The sequence below is a fragment of the Dermochelys coriacea genome, chromosome 18, assembly GCF_009764565.3.
Source record: "Dermochelys coriacea isolate rDerCor1 chromosome 18, rDerCor1.pri.v4, whole genome shotgun sequence".
In the NCBI taxonomy this organism is placed as follows: Eukaryota; Metazoa; Chordata; order Testudines; family Dermochelyidae; genus Dermochelys; species Dermochelys coriacea.
The window spans coordinates 18,336,109-18,350,714 of NC_050085.1; the positions used below are offsets into that span (position 1 = coordinate 18,336,109).

Sequence of the window (14,606 nt, forward strand, 5' to 3'; positions counted from 1 at the left end):
GCAGGACTCAAACTTCTTACCAATCCCCTGATCAGATACAACAATGTAATATCAAAACAAGACAACAGTTTGGCACTAAGATACATTACCATCTGTTGGTGGAGGCACCATCCACACTAATAGCTACATTACACTATAATACACTCAGGCTATGCTGCACACCCCTGGCAGAGGCATGTAGGGTATATATAGCTTCATGCCACAGTGAAAAGCAAGCTGTGGTGTGTAACTACATATGTCAGTGAAAGGCTCTGACAGTGGGGAAAAGCTCTAGTGATTGCCTGCTACTGGAGACATTTCCTAAAGCCTCCCCTGCCACAGTCTTTCCACACTGTTGGAGCCTTTCCCCATAGCAGGGAAAGACTCCAGCAGCGAGGAGACAGCGGGACACTACGCTGCTAAAATAGCCTGAAGAATCTCAAAGCACTTTACAAACTGAGGCTTTGTCAAAACTTAAAACACTACAGCGACACAGCTGCAGTGCAGTGGCTGTGCTGCTCTAGCACTTCAGTGTAGATACTCCCTGTGCTGACAGAAGGGGTTCTCCCATTGGCATAGGCAATCCACCTCCCCAAGGGGTGGTAGTTAGCTCAATGCAGGGCTTAAAATTTTACACAGTATTTTCCAGAGCCATGCAGCCCCAACATGCTAAAAAAACTCCAGTGGGGTTGAAAATATTTACCGGAGCTCTAGCGCTGTCTATGTGCGGATTTAGGTCAGTTTAACTACTTTGCTTAGGGCTGTGGATTTTTCTCACCCCTAAGCCAGGTAGCAGGATCAGTCTAATTTTCTAGTGTAGACCAGCCCTCAGGCTCTTTCCAGCAAATACACATGGATTTGGCTTTACACTGAGTAGTCCCATTGAACTCAGTGTAAATACTTGTGTAAAGTTAATTGCTTGTGTGTTTGCAGGACTGAGGCTTTAGCAAACTGAAACACAAAAAGTGCACACTGATCATATTATTCACCACCTTTGGCATAGAAGGTGAGAGCTATTTATTGGCTGATAGTTACAGTATCTAACTGGTCTAAACCGCTGTTTAGTGGATCTCACTGAAATTATATGGGGAATTTTAGGAAGCAGAATGTAATTACACAGATTGGAATTCTGCCAAGACACTGGAGTTAACTCCCTGACTCTTATGGAAAGTGCCTTGTTCACATTTCCAGGTTAACGTTTGAAAAGGTGCATCTGATCATCTTTGGCACAGGCTATTTTTTTACTGAATTGTTGGAAGGTGGGTTCCCAAACTGCAGGGTGTGCACGGCTGGTTGATCATGTCATCTGACTTGTTCTGCTTTTTTCCAACTGCTACATCTAATTGAAGGATTGCCAAAAATATTTTAAATAGAAGGCTCTTTGGGACAGTGCCTCTTGTGTGCTATCACCAGACAAATTATACGTAATAGTACTTTCTTAATATTCCCTTCCCACGGCAGCAATTGATGTAGTTGCAACTAGGATTTTATGTGATCACGTGTGGGAGAGTATGTGGCCCACTCAGAGGTAGATGGGTGGGGAAACAGCCATGGAACAATCTCGCTATGAAGATAAGGGCCACATTGAGAAAAAGTTTGAGATCTCCTTCTCTAGAACTGTGGTTCCCAAACTGGGGTTCATGAACCCCTAGGGGTTTGTGAAATGTTACATAGGGTTCTCGGGAAAAAAATTCCCTAATGGCGGACAGAGCTGTCCCTAGGGACCCTGGGCAGCATGGAGCCAGCAGCCTAGAGCCCCTGGACGCATGGAGCCAGCAGCCCAGAGCCCCTGGACTTACAAGAGCTAAGCAGATCAAAGAAAGCGTATCTATTACACTGGAGATTTAAACTTCAAGACTCCTTATAAGAAATGGAAAGGGAGGTGGATATTTTTTGCTGTTTTTAAAATTAAATAGGCAGCTAGTATTGTATTTAAAATTATTATGAAGAACAAGTTTAAGCTTTGTTGTAACGTGCATTGTTTGCCTGGACTGCTCAAGACCTGAATGCTTGTGTAGGAGGAACTCTTTGAGTTGGCTTCTTAAATACCTTCATGCTGTTTCACATCTGATACTTCTTGATGAAATGTAGGAGCCTTTTTCTTATAACAGGCTTATTCAAAGTGATACAAGCTACAAAAGTGAAATCTGGGAAGAGTGTTATCATTTTCATAATGTACTAAAATACTGTAATGATAAATAATAATAATAAATAGTGTGTAATAAGCATGTCATAAAAACAAATTTTATATTTTCAAGATCACTGCTTTTATAATTTATACTCAGGTAAAGAAGAAAATCCCTGACATATTCATTTTTAGGAGGGAGTTTGCGAGACTTGACATGTTAATGAAAGGGGTTCACAGGCTGTTAAAGTTTGGGAACCACTGCTCTAGAAGAACTGTAGGTGGGGTACTTGCCTCAAATAATACAATATCTAGGTTGGTCAGTATTTTGCAAACAGCACGGCCTCTCTTCACTGCTCCTCCTGTGCCGGAATAGATCCTTACTGAAGGCAAGAACCATCAGGCACTTATTATCTCAGCCTTTGCATTCTTGGCACATCACTGCAGTACTGCTAACCCCAAACATTAAAAACAATGAGTCTGCAACCCAAAAATCCTGAGATTGGTTTAAAAATTATGATTTTTTTAAATAATACATCTGGAGTTCTTTTTATTTATCCTCTTTAGGCTGCACTCATGTCACATTTTCACATTTTTTTCTGCAACCACGAAGGCTAGAAATTTCCTTTTTTTTTTTTTTTTTAAATGGAAGCTGAAACTCCCAGGCAATCTCCTGATATCAACAGCTGGGTTTTTAAGAAAAACACCAAATATTTCGAGACTCGTAATAAAATCATGAGACTTGGCAACACCATAGCAATAATTCCTAACATTTTAAACACTCAACAAATAATGCTCCAAATTCATCCCTGGTCTAGTTCTAGTGTGATGAATTTGGCCCCTCCTCAGTTTAATCCTCATACCATCTCTGAGGGGTGTTTGGTATGTACCTTGTGTAATACTTTCCTCTAGCAACCAAAGAGTTAATTAACTCTTGACTCAGTTGCACATGGGTCAGTTAGAATGCTAGGCATCCAATGGGCCTAGGGACGGACACACAATGATAGGTTGTTGGAGCTAACATCCTAGCTTTCAGCAGGGGTCTGACTGAAGCTGGAGACTATGCTAGAATGACAAGCTGCTAGAGAAAGGGGCTGGAGGTTGCTTCGAGTGCTGTGTTTCTCTCTCCTAGTCCCTTTTTGTGTCTTATATTTATGTGCCATTTATTAAAGAAATCTTGAGTGAAGGCTTTTAGTGATCTTTGTAAAAGTAGGCGGGTATCATTCACTCTCAATTTGACAGATCAGGAGGCTGAGGCAGGGATCCTAGTCATGACTATGGCTTCTAGATGCTACAGTAATACAAATAATTAAATGACTTCCCCCAAAGAATCAGTGTGAAAGCTGAAATTATGGCCCACAAATTTCTGGCTCCTAGTCATTTGATCAGACCTCTCAGAGACACATCTCTCCAGTTTCTATAAAATTGAAAAGAACTGCAGGCTGCTGAAGGGCATCGTTTCAGCCCTTACTCAGATTTTTGCTTTTCTTGTGAATTGAAGTTGAGCTCACATAATATAGGGTAATTGTTGGTGAGCTTTTGCTTTTGGTCAGTGAACTTACTTCTTTTTAAAAAAAGTACTAAAAAGGATAGAGGGAGAGAAAGAAAAATATATGTAACAGCAGCATGAAGGCTGACATTTCTTACAGTCTATTATGTATTCATTTATTCAGCTCATAAGGGACCTTAATCTTCACACTTCTGTGTAAAGTGGCTAGCATTTATCTGGTGCTATATAAAAATAATTATTTGACATTTTATATTACTACAGTGCCTAAAAGTTCCAGTCAGGAATATGCAGGGTGCTGTCGGTTTTGTGTGTGTGTATGTTTGGTGTGTTCTCTGCATCAGTCGCTCAGCTTTAAGGGTGAACTCATTAATGTTTGTTTCACTAATTGTGAAAATGTATGTTAACTATAACACCCCTTAGTGCTCAAACCTGTTAAGGACATGATCCTGCAAAGACTTACATGGGTGCTTACTTTTATATGAGTGATCCCATTAAATCAGTGGATTTAATCAAGTTAAGCTCATTTATAAGCCTTCGAAGAATCAGGGCCCTTTCTAAGCTGTTTGGTACTTTACTAAATATAAATTGTGTACTCCAGTCAGAGTAATATGAATCACCCATGTCTGAAGGGCAATTTCAGCACTTTTTAAAAAATCATAGAATCATAGAATATCAGGGTTGGAAGGGACCTCAGGAGGTCATCTAGTCCAACCCCGTGCTCAAAGCAGGACCTATCCCCAAAGTGAGTTTATAACCCAGAATAGCTCCTTCATTAGGCGCAGACACCTTCCACTTGTGCCCTTAAGAAACAATGATCTCTGGTTCAATTACAAATTCAACCATTGGCTTGTGCCTTCTGTGAGGTTGCTGTGGTGCACTTGCTGTAGGAGTGAACCTGAGCAAAGTTTTTATTTCACATCAGATTCCTACAAAGTCATGTTTTTTACATGTTTAAAATCAGGTGACAGTTAGCAAGTTAAACTGATTTTCACTTTTGAATTTGAGACTCTTGTTTCACAGTCCTCTATAATCAGTATTGTCTTGTAGGTGACAGTGGCAGAGCAAGGAGAAAAAGGAGCGGAGCAGCAGATCTTAAAAAGCAAATGAAGACTGTCATCTGAGAATTGTGTGGGCCACTTAGAAGTGGGATTGTTAAAGCACTTAGAAAAATATACTGTATGCAACTTTTCCTGCATTGGATATTGCAAGAGGATAATGGAGGGCTGTGGCTCTTTTGTCATCTTTGATTTTTACTGGACTCATACTTCTTAATTTATTGACTTCCAGCATTGTGGACTGTTACACAGCTGCTGGGTTCCTCCCTAGAAGAGGTTGTATTTGTGATGGGTGAAGTCTCTAGTGTATATAATAATACCTAAATGTTACAATCCTTTTCATCAGTAGAGCTCAAAGTACTTTACAATGGAGTACAATATCATTATCCCCATTTTACAGATGGGGAAACTGAGGCATGGAGAGACAAGGTCACTCAGTAGTCCATTGGCAGAGCCAGGAATAGAACCTGTGACTACTGAATACCACAGGGCTATAGTTTATTCAGTGTTTTGGAATCCTTACTGTATAAATGTAAGATGATGATGTTATAAAGAATGTGAAGATTTGAGTAATGTCAGTTTTACTTTAATATAAAACCCCCCTGTGCACTGAGAGAAAAACAGGATTAATCCATATCTGCAGTACAGGGGACTTCTTTAACTCCAAGCTAGTTAATATTTGTACTGTGTTCTGTAGAGATGAAGTGCTTTGTGATTTTGTTAAAAAATAAAGAATGGCAACATTCTAGAGCTGCCTAGGGGGCAGCATTGACATGCAATGTAGTTTCCTAAGTTGCCTTAAAAAATAAAAAATTGCTACAACAAATATCCTATCACTTGAAATGCACACAACTTCCTAATGCTTCCTAAACCAAGACATATTGGGGACTGTTACCAGGTGTAGATTTTATATTGCATCAACAGTTTAAATATGGACAGATTTGAGGAAGAGGGCATTTAACAGAAATGGTTCCTTTCCCTCATCTGTTCCTGTCTTAAGATCTTAACTTCTCTTATGCAGAAAGGAATAAGAATGTGAATATTTTACAACTTTTAACACAAAAGGAAGATGCAATTGTTATGGGGGAATCTGGAGATTTCTTCCCAGAAATCATGGATTTGAGCCCTTGGTAGGAATTGAGATCTCTATAACTTAGAGCCAGGTTGTGTGGCACTCTTGTCCCATTGGTGAGCATTTATTTGCATGACTAGTCCCCTTAGCTTCAGTAGGGGCTACTCATTCAAGTAACTCCTCCCCAGTGGGAGTAAGCAGTTAATAGCCTAACTCTTAGTTCATAAACTCAGTAAAAAATTACTAACAAACTTGTGGTCACTCAGGTTGAAATATTAAGTGCTCAAATTTCAGAAAATATTTAGGCAAACTTATTTAGGCAAAAATTAAGGCAAACTTGCATGCAGGAGTAGCTGTTTGTAGGATGGGGCCATTAGTTATGGTGTGACATGGCGAGGTAACTGAATGGTCCTCTCAGAAGCGCTCTAGATACCCAGTTAATAAAAGAACATATCCTTGTGGGTCGCCTCCTGCTCTCACCCGCCTATTTATTCTCTTCCTCATTTTGTTTCTTGCTATCCTGCCCTGACTCTCTCCCCTCTCATGAGCAGGCCAGTGAAGGAATGGAAAAGCAGATTCTCTGTCTGCCTCCCTGAGGGCAAATGACAGGCTGCAGGGATCAATTCAAACTCCAGCTTGTTTTCCTCTCCACTTATTTCTCATCACTGCTCTTTTCTTCTCTAGGAGAGCTGTGGGAGTGGAACCGTGCAGCTGTTCTTCTCTTGTAAAACTGGCCTTTCCAACAGAAAGGTCTATCAGTGTCAACTTACATACCGTTTTGTAGGTATGGATTCATAGCCCCGGTGGGGCAAATAGTTTGGAATGTGGTGGTTGACTTATCAATTTTGTTTGCCTCCCCCCATTTGGAACAATAATTACTTTGAAACAGCAAAGTCATTGTAATAAAATGGGTTAGTAATTAAGTGTATTTTGGTAGCAATGTGAATGAATGGCACAAGTTAGTTCTGGTTCTAAAATTATACAGGATTTGGCTTTAGTGTTCTGTTTGCAGTCTACTGACATGCATTCACATCGATCTGTATTTGCAAAGTTTATTGTCTTTCTTCTGATTAATATTTTGCATGCTGTGGAAGCTCATATTGGACAAAATTCTGCTCTTGGGTGCCCCATGTATCCCGGTGGACCTCACTTGAGTTTGTATGGGGGCAGCTGAGAACAGAATTTGGCCCAGTGTGTGTTGCAACATTGATAGGGTCTGGCTATGTGCACAATAGGAAACTGTAATTAGTCAAATTCCAGTCATCTCTGTGAGTGGGCTCATGCCCCAAAAAACCCCCAGACTGAAGAGTGACTGTAGGGCATAAATCTTGCACTCTGAACCCTACAGAGGAGGTTGGCTGGGGTGGGTTTGGGAATATTGTCTGCATGTTTCCAGATCAGATGTCCCGTGACCTGCCTATCCCATGTGTCTCAAAAATTCCTTCCCCTGGCAGGATTACACTGAGTGCTGGAAGATGTAGAATAGGGAGGGATGGCTGATCTGAATAGTGCCCATGTTAGTGCTGCTTATGTGTGTCTAGGCCAACATATATCTAGCATACTGTAATGGGAATTGCAGTGAGAAGAAGGCTGCAGTTAGAGTGAGATGCATATGCTGCCTTTACAAAAGATACTGAAGCATGTTGCTTTTTCTTAGTTGCACACAGAGTAGTTTACCCCTATTGCACTAGCGGAAATAATGTGGTGTAGCACATGAGACCTAGGGCTTGTCTACACTACTGCTTAAGTGGTGTGAAAAAGCCACCCCCAATAGCGCCGCAAGTTACACCAACCTAAGCGTTGTCCACACCAGTGCTCAGTCGGCGAGAGAGGCTCTTCCGCTGGCATAGCTTCTGCCTTTCGTTGAGGTGGAGTAATTATGCTGACGGGAGAGCGCTCTCCTGTCAGCGTAGCCTGTCTTCACCAGACATGCTATAGGGGCGCAGCTGCATTGGTGCAGCAGTGCCGATGTAGCACGGTAGTGTAGACTAGCCCCTAGTACATTCCAAACATCAACTGCTAATTGCTGGCTATTCTGAATATTAGATAATTGAAATTGCCACAGCAGATCACAGCTGTAGCCCATCATATATCCTCCCTCCAGCAGTGAAGATTGACTGATTCTGCAATGGAAAGTGAAAACCCCTTGAATGCACCTGGCTAATTGTTCTGTATTATGTGTGGTGGGGGGAACAGTTCCTTCCTGACCTGCAAGGTGATCATTTTATGCCCGGAAGCATGAGTGATTTTTTTTACCCCTCCCTTTGTACTTACTCTGTAATTGCAAATATTGATCAGAAAACTATTTAGACCTTCTAAACTTCTGCTACAGTATTGGACTCAAAATTCTGCAAGACTGAAACTCTTTGCAGACCTGATTACGATTGAAATCTAGCATCCTGTTCGCCACTATTGCCTACAACAGACATGATAAGGGATTTATTCCACTAGCAACTAAACAAGAAAGTCCAAAATGTAAAACAAATGCAGTATACGCTAATGATTAACTTGTTCTCCCATGTATTGCCTGAGTGTGCATTATTAAATATGGTTTTATCTCCATGGGCTTGTTAATGTGGAAGAGGCTTGGAGTGTAATATTCAAACATGGCAACAAACAGATGTTTCAATTTCCAACCTGAAGAACAGGTTCCCCTGATATAAAAGGGGCTTAACGTCTGTCCAAGACTGTTACCACCCTCTGCTTCCCTTTGCCTCCTCCCACTCTGAACTTGTTACCCTGGAGCTGAACTGTTTGAACAAGGACTGTAAGAGTTGCTTTGTGATCAGTGAGCTGAGAGCCTTTACCATGTAAAATGCAGGGGAGGAGCCTTTAGCCTCAGATTGTGCTGAATTTTTTGTTTGTTTGTTATACATATGAAAGGCTCCGGATACACAATGCAGAGAGGCTGGAACAGAACTGACTCTGCACAGTCCAGAGAAAAGAGATAAAGGTGTGTTCTTTATTTTTCTCTCCTATCCCCTCTCCCCAAGCCTAGATTCTTTTCTTTGTACTTCTAACATTTCTTCAGTTCTCTGGTCTGAGAGGTTAGTTCAAAACTTCTGACAAGCTTCAGCAGGAATATCGATAGCTTTACGGCTGCAACAGAACTCGCTAATTCTGTTGGCCTCTGCTGTTACCTAAGGAAAATAGCATGGAAAAGCATCCAGTTTGGGTGCTAAATGTATGTTTGTATATGCTTTTCCTTTGTATATTTGTATATGCTAGGAAAATGTGTTAAGCTTTGGATTGGGGTCAGCCCTAGGCTTCAAACTTTTCTAGCCACATAGGAAGGATGGGAACTGCACTTGTGTATAGACCAAAATAATATCGGAAGGTGGGTTTTTTTTTTTATTGGGCAACTTTTTCCAACAAGATCTAGTGCACTCATATCTCCAAAATGACAATCTCAGGCACTTCGGAGCACTGAGCTCATGCAAAGTCTGTGAGTCTAATGGGAGGTGGACTTGCAAAGGGAAAAGTTGATCATAAAGAGAACAGATAGCAGCTAGGTAAAAGCAAACAAACAAGCCAATCTACCTCTGTGACTGAGCAGTAAATGAAACTCGACTTGGAAATAAATGCCAGCATCATTTCATGTCCTTTTGCCTTTGAACAGCATGTCATATAGCATGGTGAAGGAATTCCCAGTTACATTCCAGTGCCAAGGATGCAAGTAGGATGTTGGAGACATGACAAAAGCAGGGATAGGTAAATTCCAGTGTACTGTGTGTACTGGAGCTGAGCTCAAGTTGTGAAGTTTGGATGTGGATCTTGAGGGTGTCCAAAGTTCTATAGCGTTCAGCTCTAAAGTCTTGCTTTGACCCATTGTGGAGAAGGGGAGCAACTATAAAAACGCACAGATCTGGGTTTGGATTCACTGCAAAGGCTGGGGATGTTGGACTCCCAGATTTTTGTTTGGGGCTCTGTGCAGTATCTAGCTCTAATTCCGTGTAACTGTTGGAGAGAAGGTGGTCAAAGTTTGTCTATTTAAGAGAGAAAGTCTCTGCTGTGATGGGGGAGCGAGGGGGGGCAGAGGCAGGAGTGCTCCTTGGGTACCATTCCTGTTTTTTTGTTTTTGTTGATTGTGTATGGGAGTGAGGGATGGTTGGGGACTGTTTGATCAGATAAAGGACAAGAATTTTATCCATTATGAGAGGAGGTCAGTGGCTGCAAATGAAGTATGCTAATTATGTAAACACAAGAGAGGCTGAACAGAGTCTCAATTCACATCCCCGCCAGAGCTGCATTCTAGTAGTGACCTGAACACCAGTGTGTGGAGAACAGAACATCTGCCTGTGCATAAATGTCTCCTCTCTGCTAACTCACTTCACAGCTCTTCGCTAAAAGAGAGAGAGAGTGTGTGTGTGTGTGTGTGTGCTTGTGCTACCAGAACTTGCCTGTTCCCGAGGGCTGGTGTGATGCAAAAGAGGAGGATCAGATTCTATGAGAATTTGAGACTTTAGTCTTACTATGTGTGGGCTTTTGTGCTTTATTTAATAAACCAGCAGGTTCATCAGACCCTCTTATCTCGCTGTCAGAAACATATCTGCCTTACATTTGCATGATCTTGAAACGGAGAGGCCTGCATAGCTGAAACTGAAAGCAATAAGTGGCTGTGTTCCCCACCCCTCCCTTCCCGGCAGCTCACAGATTGTGTTGGAGAAGGATCAGCTGCTGTCATGTATTGAAATTCTTTGGCCTGCTTATGCAGAAAGTCAGATTAAATGATCAGAATGGTCCCTTATGACCTGATCTGTCCTATTTACTAGAAAAGGATTTTAAGTGAGTTTTGTGCTAATGAAAGGTGTTGCATTGGTGGCCCTAGAGGGTAATGCCCTTTGCTTAGCCCCAGGACAAGTGCAGTGGCTGTAGAAGGTTGCCTCTATGCTGCTGTCAATGTGCTTCACTCCTGCCTTGCAGGAATCACTGATCCTGATTCATTCAATCCTTGGTACCTCTGCTGATCCTCCTAACAAGAGTCTGTGGTACTGGTGGCTGTTATGATACTTGGCTACTAGGAACTGGATTGAGACCCACCAAACTCGTTTCACACAGGACACCAAGCAACCTTCAGTCATTCCTAGCTTTGGGGTCACTTTTGATGAGTTTGAAACCATGACCAAAACTGTCTGATCTCCTACCAAGCTACTGAGCCATTAAATCTGCCCCTGCCACTTGGAAAGACTTCTGCCTTCCTCTGAAGCATTGTTCTGGCTCCCTTGTACTGAAAGTCTGGTCTGGTCATTCCAGACTCATCACAGACTGTGTGAGAGGGCAGCTAAGTGAGCATTGCTGCCGAGAGCCCTTTCTACAACACAGGCTTGTTGATAGCAGCCACGAATCAGCAAAAGCCAGCGGCAAACACACTTCCCTCCCCTCACCCCGCATTGCTGCTTTCTTTTTCTCCAGACATGCATCTGTGCCAGGGCTACCCAAAACTGATCCACCTCTGGCCTGTTGTAAAGGCTTCCCAACATTTCCCCCAGACTTGCCCATCGCAGATTTGTCAGGTCAGACAGGGTGTGCGTGAATTTCTAACTCGAGCAAACCAGTGAAAACACCGCCTGCCAGCTGCTTCTGGTGTATCCCTTTCAAATTGTTTTAAAGCTACCTCGTACTTTTCAAAGGGTTCCTTTTTATGAGTGCAGAACGGCAAGAGAGGTGAAAGGCGGGAGAGCTTTTAAAAAAGGGCCTTTTCTTCTTGCTAAGAATACATGAGATACTGAAGAATACACGAGATACTGTATATATGTTCCTTTGTAAGGTTCTGCTTTATCTCTTTCACAAGGCCACGGAGGCACTCCTCTCCCGACCTAGCAAGAGATCATTAAAATTGCTTTGATTATGGTGTTCACTTGATTTAAACTGAAATTTGTAAAGCACTCAACTCCTAAATACAATCCAAGGGAACCATCCTGTCTGCAAATGCCATTGGACTCTAGTTATGGATGCAAATAAGATAGTTAATAATCCAGACTGGAGCAAATGGCTGTAGGAGTAATATCTGGGTGGGTTAAGCAGGAATTGGATGAACAGCCCTTCTGTAAAGATATTCTCTTTGAGTTTTCTGAGCTTGCCTGACACTTACTGCAGTTTGTTGGGTGCCTAGCAAGGAGTGTGATGTGCCAGATTAATGAACGTGAAATTAGGTGAATAGGAACACTCTGCCAAGAGACTCTTGGATTGGAATTAAATTCCTTCCAGACAGGCACTATCAGCAGTTCAGTTCTCTATTTTATTGTGTTGTCCTAAAATGACACATACGGCAGTTCCAAGTGAGCCCATTTGGTTCTCAAGCTCTTTGCTGCTGAGAGGAATGGCAGAGTATTAAGCTGTGGAAGTGCAAGGGAGATTATTTCATGTGATGTAATTAATGACCAGTGTGGGCCAGAGTCTCTTCTCAGCTATACCAGTGTAAATCTGAGTTACTTCAGTGGAGTTATTCTTGATTTTATATCAGGGTGGCAGAGGGCAAAGTCTAGACCTGCCTACTTAATCTAGTTGATGACAAAAGCCAGATTGTACTCACCTTTACACTTGTACAGTCCTCTTGAATGAAGTGGGTCTGCCTGGCATAACAGATGGCAGAATCGGTGCCACGGAACATCCTTGGCATCTGGAGTGCTCCCCTGTGGATGTTTCCTACCAGTGTCGGTGAGTGGTGGGGTAAAGGAAGGGCTGGTAAAGTTCTGCTGTTCCTTACAAGGAGAAAGAATGAGCTTGGAAAGAAGTCAGGAGGGACATGAGACTTCTATTAAGTTCAGGGAAGGGAGATATTGGTGGTTTGTTTTGAAGGAAGATTGTGGAGTGAAGAAGAGTCGAGAGTGACAGAAGGTGTCAGAGACTAAGGTGTCGAGAGTTACATTATGGAACCTCAGAGTGTGCCTTTGAGAGGGGTAATAATAAATTAGTCTGTGACAAGTGACAAGGGACAAGGGATCCTTAGCCCAAGAGACTTTAGAATGACTCTGAGAGGGGAAGAAACTGAGGCTGGGCCTCTGGGGGGTGCCTTGCAGCCATGAGGGGACCGCCTAAGGAGGGCCTGACATGCAACTTCTCCCCCCCCCCCCGTTTCCTAGAGTGGCCTGCCTTCTGAGGGTCTGTGTTCTGGTCTGCAAGCTCTTTGGGGCAGGAACTGTCTCTCTGACTGTGTAGAGCATGTCGTGCAAATAGTAATATATGCTAAAGGCTGGTCTGTGCGTGTGACTGTGTCTGTACTGAGAGGAAACTCATTGTACTAGTGTGTTTCTTGGGAGTAAAATGTGTTTTCATAATCTCAAAGCCTCTTTCTTTTGTACAGTTTAAACCCCAGTTTCCTGTGTCTAATGGGAGTATGTTGGGACAGAATGGGGGGCTGTGTGCAATTCTAGAAGGGAACTGGAGTTAGAGGGAACAAGTCTCCTTTTTCTCTATAGCTTTAAGAGTAACATTATGTATTCAACCTAAATATAAATGATTTTTTTTAATAGTGAAAGGTGCCTTGGTTACTGTAGCTGGAGGGCAGAAGTTATTTACACAGCGTTATGCCGGCTCCGCTTTTCTGTTTGCTCTCTTATGCAGTCACAAATGCATATTTATCAAGACAACTCCTGCCTCACCTGGTGATAGCAATGAAGCTACTGCCTTCATGAGATAGGAGGAGGAACTGTGCTGACATGTCTGTCTTGCAGTCGGCATGCAGGAAAAAATCCCATTGGCTTCACTGATGTGCAGGAGATTGTGCAATACTGCACAGCGGAAAAGTTATGCTCTTGCATGTTTAAGATTTTTCATTGTGTCTATGTATATGTGTGTATTTTATTTATAAATTAAAATCTTTTCTTTATTTCTTTCAAAATACCTCATCTGGGGGCTACAAAGCAAGGGTGGATCTGTACTTACAGCCTTAAGATATTTGTGGGTGTGAACTGCTATAATAAACGGGTTGGGCTGTGAATTATGGGAAGGGTCTAGGTTCGTGCCATCCTAAACATGTGTTTCTCTTTTCCTGTGTGATGAAAATAGAAATATTAATTGCATGGGGTTGATGCGAAAGCTTCATAGCATTCTGTAGCCAGGTCACAGTTAGTGCTGCCTGTATCCATCTCCATCAGCATCCCTGCCCCTCTCTGTCCTGGAAGGCAGAGCACCTAAAGGATAAGTAGGATATGCCTGCACGTGTAAGAAGTTTTGAATCTGAAGTAGGATGCATTGCCATTTTTGGAATAAATGAATAGCTTATTCCTGACTCCTTATGGAGCAGAAGGAATCTGCTGTTGTTTTAGTTTACTGCTATTCAGAACTGTATCTCTTCAAAGCACTTTACTAACCAAATCTAATCTCGCAATAGCCACTGTGAGGCCAGTCACTATTATTATCCCCCTTTTACAGATGTGGAAACTAAGTCACAGAAATTAAGTGACTTGCCCAAGGCAGTAGATGGAGTCAGTGTCAGAGCCATGATTAGACCTTGAAATTGTTCAGGCCCATAGACCATATCTCTCTAATAGTCCAAAAGTCTGGACAGCATCTACCTGTGGCATGAACCATTTGGAAAATCTAATTTATTACCTGCTAACATTTGAATTTCATATTCCCTTAGCAGTAAATGGTGCCTCGTTTGGTAGCTGAAGAAGGTTGGGGTGGTCTAGTGTGTGGAGCACAAAAGGAGACTGATTTCTACCCTCAGCTCCACTTGCCATGTGGCCTTGTATAAGCTACTGTACCTCTCTGTGACTTGGTTATCCTACTAGTAAAATGAGGAGCAATAATTCTCCACACATTCTCTGTAAAGTGCCCTCAGATCTATGGAGAAAAAAGCAATGTAACTGCAAAACTGGATTATTATTAATTGGCTCCTTAGTGTGGGAAGAACCTGTAATA

At 42.3% G+C, this 14,606-nt stretch overlaps 1 protein-coding gene across 1 annotated transcript in view; it reads left to right on the plus strand.

Moving 5' to 3' along the window:
* The first annotated feature begins 8,524 nt into the window (after positions 1-8,524).
* The window catches only part of PLCH2 (phospholipase C eta 2), a 322,908-nt gene continuing 316,826 nt past the window's right edge, over positions 8,525-14,606 (plus strand). The window contains 1 exon segment of the mRNA XM_038376889.2: positions 8,525-8,694. The gene's annotated coding sequence lies outside the window, so the exon portion shown is untranslated.